Genomic DNA, 9,810 nt, shown 5'->3' with positions numbered 1-9,810 from the left:
ACATCACGGCACTCCACACACACTACAGGAACACAACTGTTAAATTAATTATTTTATCCTCATGTTTGTGGTCTCTAACATTTTGAAAATCGGACAAGTTTTTAAAAATCTTTTAGGGTGGGCGAACGAGTGGGCGGCTCACAGGGATGAATACAAGGACCGTTTGTTTTGCGAAAATGACTCGTGAACTCTCCTTTGATGAATCGAGTTGTTCCTTGCGGCGAGCGCGTAGCCTACTTATAATAATTGCTCTTCTTTCAAATACAACCATAAGCGAGATACAGTACTTTGATCTGAGCTATTAAACAAATGAAAGAAAAGAGCTGGAAAAAAGATAATTCATAGATAAACAACAGTGGTTTATGATGATAATGGAGCAGGCAGAGCACAGCTGCTCAGTGGTGGATCTCTGAAGTGCTGTAACTGTTGCCATGGAGGAGCTGTTTCTAATGCAGCGCTAGATTCATGAGTCATGCTTGTCTCTGGTGTGTTTAAGGAGTTGAAAGGGGTCAAATGATGAGAAACTGAAATTTCTTTTTTTAAATAAATGTTTGGTGTAGCCTACTATGAAAAAATGTTAGAACTCAAAACCCACTTCAATAAGAACACTTATTGAAACTAAACACCTCATTCTGAACTTCTCTAGGCCTACATCAACACATTTACACTGCAACAATGACTCAGTGTCCAGGTGAAGCAAGAGAAACATAAACACCATTATTCCTAAACATAATTTATAATTAATTAAAGCTGCAGTCCGTAGTTTTTCCTCTTTGTCGCCATCTCTGTTCGAAATCTGCAATTGTAGTTATTCGCGGAATTATCAACTTTACGTGGGTTGTGCCTCGGCACGGGACAGCGCGGATGAATCCAATGTTTTGAGGAGAATGTGCGGCTGTCAGTCACAGGTGTGGATATACTGTCATTCGGAATTACAGATTCTACTTTTTGAAAGTATGACCAACATAAGAATTTTCACCGGAAAATGTAATCTGAACAAGTAAGTAACATCCACTTTTGTTCTGACCAACTAAGGAAAAAAAAAAGCATTGCAGTAAATCGCGCTGATTAAATTTAACGATCGCTTATCATATCACGTCAAACCGTGCAAATTATACTTTGTTCTCAAACTGTTAATGTTAACAACATCAGCATTGCGTGACTACATTTAATGCCCGTCCGATATTATCCTTGTTTTCGCATGAGCCCGGTTGCAGTCTCTTTTTTTCTGTAGCCACTCCAAAGTCCGAACGAAGTCTTTTGCATTTTGCAACGGGTGAATCTCCAGTTGTCACTGGTGACTGTTGTTTGAACCTTTCTGGATCCGCCATCAAATTGCTGAGTTTGATTATATCAAGTGCTGTGAGAAATGGCTATAAATCTCCACCTCCAACATCCTCACACGCAACATAGCCTACTAGCCGAGACACCTTCTTTACTGTATGTGTACAGATGTGACGTAATGACGCAAAGACATGCTCGAATTTCCGCGGAAATCCACCAGTACCACTGGAATTAAAAACATTATTACAAGCTTACCGTTTTGAATCGAGCTAAGGCAAGCAGATAGTTTTGAACACTGGCTGGTTATGTACTTGCTAAAAATTTTTTTTTTGATAATTTTTAACCCAAAAAGGTTACGGACTGGAGCTTTAAACGGTTAGTTCACCCAAAAATGTTAATTATCCCATTATTTACTCCCCCCTCAAACCAGGTGTATATGACTTTCTTCTTTCAGACAAACACAATCAGAGTTATATTAAAAACTATCCTGGCTCTTCCAAGCTTTATAATGGGAGTGAATAGAGCCTGAGTTTTTGAAGCTCCAAAAAGCACATCCATCCATCATAAAAGTAATCCACAAGGCTCCAGAGGGTTAATAAAGGCCTTCTGAAGCGAAGCGATGTGTTTTTGTGAGAAAAATATCCATATTTATATCTTTATAAACTATATTCACTGGCTTCCAGTTCCGGCAGAAGAGTGATCTCTGACCCGACATCATATACACCTAGAATGGCTTGTGTGTAAATTATGGGATAATTTATAACACAATGCAAGTAAACCGTATTCAACAGTTAGGAGTAGGCCTATCTTGCTAAGCAAATTAAAGTCGGCATCATGTTCACGCCAATGTCTCTATTATTCAGGTTAATGACATTTGAAGGGAACTTTATCACCCCCTTGAGTACTGAGGTTTGTTGTCTGCCTTGCGTAAAGAGTTACGCCAGGTGCGCCGTCAACTCCCAAATCACACAGAACCTTTCCATCTTTATGACTGTCCTCAAACATAAGGCCTTTTCGCTCCGCTCACATAATTAAGATGAGATTTATCTCTGTAGCAACACCACTTTCTAAATGAGTTTCTGACATTTTCCTGACATTTTGCTTCCTCAAGTGGCCCAAACTCAAAATCCCCACCCTGCAAAACACAGCTGTGCCAATTCCCCTCGCTGCGGCAGTGCGACGGAGAGATGTCAACCAAGACATTCACAGACTCAATTATACCATATTGATCTCTGAGGCTAAGAGGTTTAAACAACATAGACTAGCCTCAAACGGCTAATAGCCTGTGTCACTGTCAGCAAACATGACAATCCAGCCACACACACACTCTTTGGATTTTACAGTATAACAGCTTGCTGCAAACGAGTGCTTGGCTGCATTTACAGACAATTGGCGGTGGAAAGTTATGCAGATTCATCTCGTTTTGGCCAATTGCTGGTTTCTGTGGCTATTATAACTGCTAAAGCGTGCACACCTGTGCCTATCTTGAGTAAATAAGTGCAAAACAGGGAGTGGCATTATGGTTGAGGGAGGAATTTTTCCACGCACCACTGAACCACAGCTGCTACCCTCCTCCATTTATGTTTACACAGCTTCAGTTTGATTAACAACTAGTGATCCAGAACGCCTTATGTCTGACTCTGAGAAGTCACTTTTGTTCTTAGTTTACTCAATGGTGAAGACTAAACGAACCGAGGAGGTTACATTACCTCAAGAAAACAGCTCTTGCAGTTACTGGAACTTTGGAGCATCACATGTGGGCTATTCCGGTTGTTTATTATAACACAAATGTTGTGCATTTTCTCGGTGGAGGGTATTTTCATTACCTCTGTTTTGTTTCCATGGCAAAAATCATGTCCACTCAGGCCCTGGAGCTGAAATATATTTCTGTTTAGCCCTACATATAGAATCTAATCAGGTGACCTTCTGAAACAAGCTGGGGAGAACATACAAGTAGCCTACATAAACTATTACTTATTTGCTCCATAATTTAGCTGATGTCCGTTTCTTTGGCTTTCTCTGCTGCAGTGGGAGGTGATGTTAGATTCGCATTTGATGATGTATGTAAACTGTAGGCTGTGTGTGTGTGTGTGTGTGTGCCCTGCAGCTAGCTGCCCGAACCACTGCATACAAACGCACAATTATTTCACACAGCATGCCGTAATGAATCGATGCAACTCAGATTTTTTTTTTCTGCAAAGCCTGCTTTTTTCTGCTGTCTTATTTACGCCTCTCTGATTTTAATCACACGTCTTGTTCCATATCCACTCTCATTGGGGGCTGTTTTGCAAAGCGTTTTTACACTTTGATCCTTCCCGAGCCGATGTTCCCCCCGGAATAACAATGAAGATGTAAGTATTTACGAATTAAAGATTTCATGTCAGGGATATATATATTTTTAAATCTAAAAATCTCTTTAAGCACACTGCCTGCTTACAGTCTCTTATTCAATTTACCCCGTCAAAAGCCCAAAAAAATCTCTTTTCTACCATTGTGACTAATTATCATCAAAACAGAAGTTTCGTTTTATCTCGGTCTCTGTGGCTGCTGCAGGATTGACATCAAAAATGAAAAACAGGAGAAAAAGGGAAAAATAATCGAGCCGCGAAGTACAATCCAATTTGGCATACCAGCACAAAGATGGCCGAGTGCCCTGGAGAAGACAAATAATATTAAACACGGCGTCAGTATTTCCAGGATAATACATTTTGAAAGATGTCCTGAGGCTACGCAACCCTGTTATTGCACTAAAGTAAAGTTAGGATGCCAAAAGCGTGCTGGCTGTTTTGCATGGGTAAACTAAAGCAGGAAAAGAGCACTTGCGTCTCACTGACTCATCCTGAGATCATTGAGGAGTTCACATGTTCCCTGGCTTAGTGTGGATAAATCATCAGTGCACATTATAGCAAAGATAAATATATATTTTTTTACATAATCAAACTGTAGTAATTTGCATAATGTCCCTTTTGGCACGCCATCCAGGCAGGGCAAGCAGATATTTCAGCATTGTTTTGGATAAAAGCATCTGCCAAATGCATGAATGTACACATAAATGTTTTAGACTGCTTTTACAAGGTAATGAAGACTTTCTAAAGTCTATCAGTTAACACAGTTGATTAATATAATAATGATTGTATTTACACATTCTGACATTCAAAGTGTAGCTACATTATATTAATTCATAAACTCCCAAAGAATCTTAAGCTGTGTTAGTGGTACAACTCAAAAACCTGAGGCAACCAGGTTTCTTTTTGAGTATAATTTTGGGAATTTTTTTTTTGACTTTCATAATAAGGTTTATCTAAATGTTTATTTTTATTTAATTTTTTACTTGTGGATCCAAGTTCAATAAGCTTGTATTTTAAACTGACCATTCACAACATAATAGTGATGTAGAAGTATCTCAGTTTGCTGAGCCAAGTTATAAACTTATATTAAAATGGAACAAAACCTCACAGAAGAGAACATTAATCACTCTAATGGTGACTCGAAAACACAACTTTTGCTGGAAAATATAATCAAAAATACTATAGAGCTAAAACATCGATTAATTCAGAATAACAAAAAATGGTCACCAATGATCAAATGGATCATGCTTTGCTGCCAGTTAGTCGGACCCTCAACACAAAACTTCAGATTCAAAGTTCTTTCCGTTTAATATTTTAAGTTTCTCATACTTAAATTGAGTGTAAATTTAAAGTAATGTCAGTTTATTTTCCAACATTCGATAGTTCAGTCAACCTTTACATTTTTTTTTTTTTTTTTTTTGTCTAACAAAATAGGATTTGGACTTTTTAAAGTGATACTGTTTGATCTAGAAACACAATAATAAATAATTATTTTGGAAAATCACTATGGAAAATGAGTAAATGCCATTTCAAATACTTTAATGCAGGTTTGTGCTTGTGGACTGTTGTGGCTGGGTGCTTTCTAAAATATGACTTGATATGAATCATAGGCTTACCTCTTCATTCAGATAAAGCAAATGTACACACATGTAGAGTATAAACAGATTTTCATATGCTAAAAAGCTAAAACAGCTAAAAATAAACATTTATTTAAAATTTCATGGAGGTGTCAGAAAATGACTACACACATATGTGGGAAGTGTCCCGAGGGCCTGACTGTAGGCGGACGTCAGGTTTCATTCTCTGCACCAGTACGGCTGCATATATGAGCGTCTATATGAGACTGTGTTTTCCCAGCGAATGCTCAGAGTGAGGAGCAGATTTCTAACACTCACATGTTCATGGGCCAGTGGGTTCTTTCAGGGGTCATCTGATGTCATCTTTAAGTGTTTCCTTCCTTTCTAGGTCCCCTTCTCCATCTAAATAAACAGCCAAATCACCAGAGCCCCATTTAAGAGCTGTGGTTCTCTCCGAGGGGGGGAAATCACTTACATTCACTAATAGTGAACTACACCCACTCATTCACCTTATTCTTAACACACAGTAAGAGTGGATGCGGCCATTGTAACTTGATCGTGTCAAGGCTTCCGGTCTCATTCACTTCCAGTTATTTTAGCTGCAACTGGCCGTTATGCCAAACTGTTATTTGTTATCATATTATTTTATTTTCATAATCATAAACACACTTGATTTGTAGAGCAAACTATTTGACCATTTACTGCACTTTATTCTTCCAGTTATTTGATATAGTGGCGAATTAATCGGAAGTCTCACACATTTATAAAAAGCTTACGTCTATGCAACCAAATAGCATTGTTTATAAGCACACGTTGTTTTCATGTTTTTTTAGTGGCCAATTCAAAGGAATTATGCAAATTAGATCCTTGATTCGAAAAACATGAAAAAATATATATATATTTTGTCTTCGTAAAAAGCTTTCTTAAGAATATTGTCACATTTTTTTCTTAGAAAAAAAAAAAGAAAAAAAAAGAAAAGATGTTCAGTGTATTTTTTTGGGGTTATTTAAAAATAGTAAGCATCATACTATTTAATTAGTATTATCAACATACTCTATGCAACTACGTAACTTTAGCGGTTAAAAAAACAAAACTGCATGCATTTTGCGGAAGAACATAGTTTTCGTTATCTTACTGCTCATAAAACATTCTAAAATGTTTTTTTTTAATACATTATACAATCTCCAAGATTATACAATCTCCAAATGAAACAACTAGGCTTAAGAGATATAAGCAGTTTAGATGGAAAGGATCTCAACCTGAAGACGTTACTGTAGCTTTACTCATTAATAGGCACGTAACTTCCTTGAAAATAAATTCCAGCACAGCGCTACAACAACCACAATGAAATGGTCATTCACAATAGATGATTCTTTACAAAGAATTCTGTTAAAGAACTACATATGGCAAGTTATCTGTTCAATAAAATCTGGCAAGTTTTAACTTTTAATACATTTCAAATGCCTCAGTTGTTGCCATCTCCGAAAAGCCAAGCCAATGTTGATTCTTGTTTTATTACGAGCTCTGGCGCGCTCTCTTTTTGCCAGGAGGCTCTCTGATTCCCCAGAGGTTTGAGATTTATCATACTTCATGTCAACCTTTCATGCTCATTGTGACGACTAACCTATGCCACTCCCACACCATACACTTGTCAAAGTAGTGTATCATAGTGTACCTTTTTTTTTTTTCATCGTGGTTAGGAACATACTTAAGAATTTCTTATATTTATTTTATGCAAACATCCTTCCTTTTAAGAAGATTTCTATAAATCCCCAGGTAAAAGCACAATTTAAATAAATAAATAAAATTTAGCTTACCTCTATGACAGAATAACCAGTCTTCTCACAAAAGCACATGCCTTTCCTTTCGATCACTGTCCTACAGAAAGGCTGGGATGAGCATGAGAAAGGGAGGCCGCACTCATGATCGAGTGGTATTAGTATAATTGGACCAAGCAAATAGCACTGAATTTTGTAAACAAGATGCAATCTATAGTAAATTGCGTGTTTGCACTCTATGCATTTAGTGGCTGCTACACTGAATTGTGGGTGATTAGTGAAGAAAACACAGGTTTGTGCACTGAAATAATGCGTTTAGTGAATGTTAATGAATTCTTCCCTGAGAGTTCATTGCTTTTTTTAAAACAGACCTATCAAATCCAGTCAGGAGTTGCGTATTTAGGGGGAATTCAGGGAGACTTTTTGCCATTGAGATGTCTTGGAAAATGTGTCTCAATCAACCTGATTCACCCCTATATCATTTTCTGTATTAAATCTTCTGTATTACAGGTCATATCAGAACTCACTCAGCTTGATTTCAACGTACTCGAGCTGCCATAATGTCTGGGCTTTTGAGTGTGATGAAAAGCGGACCGCCACAGGTGCAAATGCATGCGGTGGTCAGAAATGAAATTCACACTGTCAGACATTTTGTACTGATATTGATATATATGACATTGATATACATGTATAAAAAAAGTTTCAAGTCTTACATAGAATTGAGTGCTAAAAAAACCCAAAAAACAAACAAACAATGGATTGCAAAATCCCGTGCATGTAATTTAAATATCAGGATCTTAAAGATGACAAAGAATGGTAATTATGCCTCTGCATGCCTCTCTCTTTCTCACATTATCGGCTGTTTTATATCAGCTGGCCCAGACATCATCGAGCACCATGATTCGTTGTAATTAAGTGTAACGATCTCTTAATCCGGGCATAAACCCCAATTATGCTTGTATTATATAAACTTAATGACAGATGCCTGCGGGTGGATAACTACTAGAGAAGCCCTGGAATAGTGAAGCGACACATCCTCAACTCAGCATCCTGCAGAACATGCTCAAGTCCTAATATACATGAGAATTACATGCACTGTATCCATATGTGGTCTTAAGTCATGAGAATGTGACAGATGATGGCTTCATTCATGGTTAGCATTGATAGATAGATCACACGAGTGTACTGGAGCTTGATACAGCGGGGCGACGGCAGAGATATTGCTGTAATAACGCAACCTCTCAGGACCGTTCTGCACTCGTGATTTCATGTTATGGCCTTATTGATCCGATAACCACAAGCACTACTCACAATGAGCAAATATGTACATAAATGTCACCTAGGAATCACAGGAATGATGCTGATGATGTTGATGTTGAAGACTTTCAGGCCATTAATGAGGTTGTTCCTATTGATAAATAATAAATCACAGGTACAGTGGAGGCAGGAGCCTTGAGGACTTGCAGGATCACATGTCAGCTGAAATGTAAAAGAATAATGCTGTCAGAGCAGTACACACCAGGCTTTTAACAACAGCACTTGAGGGATAAACTCAAAGACAGCAGAGTATGTGAGCGCTGTGGAGAGATGCAGAGTTCTGTGATTCTTGCCTGGAGCGAGTAGCGTTTTATTGAAAATCAGACCATCGCTCCAGGATCGCTCCAATACCATCACGCGGTAAACAGTGTTAGGATTCTGAAAGAAATATGTTTGTCAAGTCACCTTCATTTTTATAGCGCTTTTAACAATATAGATTGTTTCAAAGCAGCTTTACAGTGATAATAGGAAATTAAAGTAACAGAGATTGTTTTGGCTTTACAGCAGCTCTAGAATAAAGTTATTGTCCAGTTTGATTATTTCACTTCCGTCGCAACGATCATTAGTTGTTAACTTATGGGTCGCTAACACAACACCGTTCTAACAGAAAACACTTGATGCGATCCGGCCGCTCATTTGCCCAAAACAGTGCCTGATGGCTCGAGAGCGCAAGCCTTGAAATAGGATCCAAGGTACAAGCCTTGAAAAATGTATAATACAGAATTTTTTAACGCTTCCGTGTAGCCACGTGAACCGGAATTATCCCGACAACGTTTTATCAGTACACAGGTAAAGGGAAGGGAAAGAGGCCTTCACAGGGGACTAGTTGACACTTCAGGACTGCGTTGTTGTCGTGTCCAGGCGCAGGTCCTTCATCAGATCCGGATACGGCGGACTGCGGTAAACCTCGGGATAAACAGAGACTAATATTAGCGTAGACGCTATCCTTCTTATGATGTAACGAGTACATCCGGATTTAAGGGAAAAGTGAAAATATTTGTGAAATATTACTTTATGAACAATTAACAAAAAATACAAAATGTTTAGAGAAAATTAATGATGGACAGCCTATACTTATAAGCCTGTTTTTGCCTCAGTGTGTTAAAAATAAAGTCACAATTAATGGATATAAAGTTGGAATTACAAGAAACATAACTGTGAAAAAAGTCACAATTATGACAAATACAATAAGATAAATCAGAATAATAAGAAACAAGATTAATATCTGGTACAAATAAAATATCTACTACAATAAAATTAAATATTTACTATTCAAATGTTGCTTGCGATAAGAAACAAATTTTTACTGTGGATGGAAACGGACTTCATTAGTTACTATCCGGTGCGGTGATTTCAAAGGCAGCAGACAGAAAAGTATAATAAATATTATAAACTATAAAGTAAAATATCTTTGTATTTTGCCAATAAAAAAGGGACATGACGTGTTGCCAAATTTGTGCACTGCATTTCACCCATCAAGTGCACACACACAGAGTAGTGCATACA

This window comes from Leuciscus leuciscus, assembly GCF_965113295.1.
Source record: "Leuciscus leuciscus genome assembly, chromosome: 13".
In the NCBI taxonomy this organism is placed as follows: Eukaryota; Metazoa; Chordata; class Actinopteri; order Cypriniformes; family Leuciscidae; genus Leuciscus; species Leuciscus leuciscus.
The sequence above is the reverse complement of the archived record's forward strand: the minus strand, read 5'-3'. Positions refer to the sequence as shown.